This window comes from Aegilops tauschii, chromosome 2 (genome assembly GCF_002575655.3).
Source record: "Aegilops tauschii subsp. strangulata cultivar AL8/78 chromosome 2, Aet v6.0, whole genome shotgun sequence".
Taxonomy (NCBI): domain Eukaryota; kingdom Viridiplantae; phylum Streptophyta; class Magnoliopsida; order Poales; family Poaceae; genus Aegilops; species Aegilops tauschii.
The window spans coordinates 245,225,286-245,228,329 of NC_053036.3; the positions used below are offsets into that span (position 1 = coordinate 245,225,286).

General features: G+C 41.2%; 1 long non-coding RNA gene across 3 annotated transcripts; it reads right to left on the reverse strand.

The window, feature by feature from the left end:
* Positions 1–658: 658 nt before the first annotated feature.
* Positions 659–2,839, reverse strand: LOC109751484 (uncharacterized). 3 transcript variants are annotated; one of them, XR_005767829.3, is made up of 4 exons: positions 2,471–2,839; positions 1,999–2,246; positions 993–1,156; positions 659–850 (listed from the first exon to the last, which is right to left on the reverse strand). It is a non-coding gene; the product is annotated as an uncharacterized lncRNA (long non-coding RNA). The 3 variants fall into 3 exon arrangements; XR_002230120.4 differs by having other exon boundaries at positions 989–1,156; XR_012203813.1 differs by having other exon boundaries at positions 989–1,156; positions 2,452–2,839.
* Positions 2,840–3,044: the final 205 nt, after the last annotated feature.

The window sequence follows — 3,044 nt, forward strand, 5'->3', positions numbered from 1 at the left end:
TACAATGATCTAATGCATCTTAGCTAAAAATATATTATTAAAATATACATAAAAATAATTGACCAACACAAAGGTAAGAAACTTTTCAACAAATAAAAAGTGATAATGCACGTGCAGACTCTTTTGCCCATAAAAGAACAAATATATTGATGGTGGCAATATTCTTGGAGCATTTCTTCAATTACTTGAGAAACCAAACTTACATAGTGTCAGGAATTCCATTTCAATTTCTACATACTTTCTCCACATAGCCTTGTACAGGTTGAAAGAAAAAAAATCTATAGTGATTACATAGAGTATGCACATAGAAAATGACAGTCATCCACACTCCACAAAGTAAGTAGTCAGTTAGCAAAAGTGCCCGTGCGTTGCAACGGGTTAACAACACTGTGGCCTTCTAATCAAGTTTATCATCAATGTATAGGTCCTACCTTGTTAATTTCAAATCAAATAAAAATGATTGCTTCTTGCACTTATGAATTGGACATGCAAATATAATAGTGCATTTCATTGATGGACTAAATGACACAAACTTAGAGACCACAGTTTATATTATTTTTGTTTACATTTAGCTATTGAAACATCCATTGTCCAACATGTAAATACAAGCTGTGACCCTGTTATTGTTTCTTTGGAATTTTCCTTTTAGATATAACAATACATACAAGCACAACATTAAATTGGAAATTGTTCATCTGAAATTAATATGGCATATGACTGCCCCGACAGAGTACATAAACCATTTTAATTTAAATAAAGACAGTAAACAATTGCCAGTATAAGTGAGCTCCTTAGCCATGTAATCTAGAGTCTGGCTTGAACTATGGTGCAAACTGCCTCTCCACATATTCTGAAACAAAGTATCATTAATAAACTTTAGTAAAATCCTATCCGTCCAAATTTATCCGATGACAATATGTAGCGATTGGTTGTTAATATAGGTAAAAAAAGAAGTGGTTTGGCTAAGCCCTTAGCGGTGCCGGTCTACCTACAAAGAAGATGCTGGAGCACTTGAGGCCGTCGTCCATGTCGGCGTTCAAAGTTGGAAACTGGGTCATGCATTTTTGCCTTGGCAAGGATAAGCAGGCCGGCCGCAAAGTCCATGGCTATGGCCACGTGCCTCGATAGTTTATGAAGAGTGACATCGTCATCTTACCTGCAATGAAACTAGAGTTACATCATAATCTATATTAAATAGGTCACCGCAGACATAATAAGTTCCAGAAAAAATAATACGAATAGATAAAAAATATAAATGCCAAAAGTGCTCTTTGCGTGTTCCATCAGAACAACAATATTGCATTTGTTTATTTTAGCAAGCCCAGCAATAGTAGCAAGATGTTCTGCATATATATAATCCATAAATAATTCTAGTAAAGCTGCTACTACTCAATCACTACTTAAAATTTGAGACAGTAAGAAAATGAGAAGCAGAAGAAAAGCACAGAAAAATTAAACGTGCAGATTGGTTACTTGAAGGGTGTGACGTATCTAGAAGTTTGTTGCTTATGCAACATTTCTATTCTAATTTAGAGGCTTTCTTGACTTCAAGGAGAAATAACTCAAAACATGGACTAAGGAAAGGCATTTATCTACAATTACAACATTACAGAAATTAGTTTTTTTACCCGCAAAACAATATTACAGGAATTTGCACAGCTTGTATTTGTACAGAGGCACTAATTCTGAAAGTTTCTAGCCAATTCACATGCAAGTATCAAACCTCCGAAATTCTATCTGCATAATAGGCCATATTGAACCATTTGGTTTTTGGATTATGTTGGCCAACTAATGCATATTTGAGGTACTTGCATCAATAAATATTCAGTAATTTGATGCCAAAACATTTGTCAGTGCCTTTTGAACTGTTATGGTCATACTGTTATACTCCAATGTCTAGGATGTCCATGTATAAACAATCTGAATCTCATACACTTATAACCTCATACCAGCCTGAGCAATCAATGGACAACAAGCAAACTATTAGATCAGTCATACCAGTTGTTGCGTTGCTAGTGTGCTTCCTCGATATCAAATTCGGAACAATCCTCCCAAGCCTTAACCAGCATGGAACACAACAGGTAATTAAGTAATCCAATTTTGCCAAACACTCGGGTGCTGCAAAAGCTGTAGCTTCAACTACCGTCCAGAAAACAAGCACAACAGCAAGGCACAGAGCACCGTCAACTTGGGGTGCCGCATCATTATGAGAGCCACAATGATTAGTGTCTGGTGCCAAAATTTACCTAGCAAGGGATGAACACACATCAGTCAATAATAAGAACATAAACAGTATATGCATGCATATGCAGGAGAGAAAAATCACAAAAATAATCTCCCGGTTTCACCTAAATTACACGCATTGGGTACATTAAATCTCCCCAAATCCACAACCAACTCCCCAAATCTAATTTGAAACCTAGAGCAGAGCCGCATCAGATGCAACTGTACCCGGTATCATGTCACGCACCATGGAGCCTCACGGCCACGGCTGCCCACGACCCTACCCCCTGCCGTGCCTCGTGCGGAACGGCGGACGCGCCGCTGATCGCCTGATTTCGGTGAAGTTTTCGGCCCTCGCGCCACCCTCCTTCCATTACTTTGGCTCCCCTTCTCGTGCCTGCTGCCCGCCATGGACGTCCCTTGGCTAGGCCGTGCCATTCGACCCCAACCCCGCAAGGCCGCGACAGTGGCAGCTGCCACCGCTGCAGCTCGGCGGCGCGTGGAGGTGATGGGTCGTGGCAGTTTGGGCGACGGGGGCGGCGGCGCGATGGGGCAGAGGGCGGCGGCCCATGCGGGATTGGGGAAGATGGATGCGGGGGTTGTGTTTTCTTTTTTCATCGATAGAAAAGGGACATGGTGTGCGGGACTGCGGGTTGAATAGATAAAATAACAGGGACTTTTCTGTAAAATTATCACTACGGTGAGCGGGCGGGCAAAACTGGGTATGTGGGCCTGATGTACTGGGCCAAAGCGCACGGGCGGGCATCATTTGCATCGTTTGATGCACAAGACGTGGTTCCCCGAATTAGTACCACCTCGCG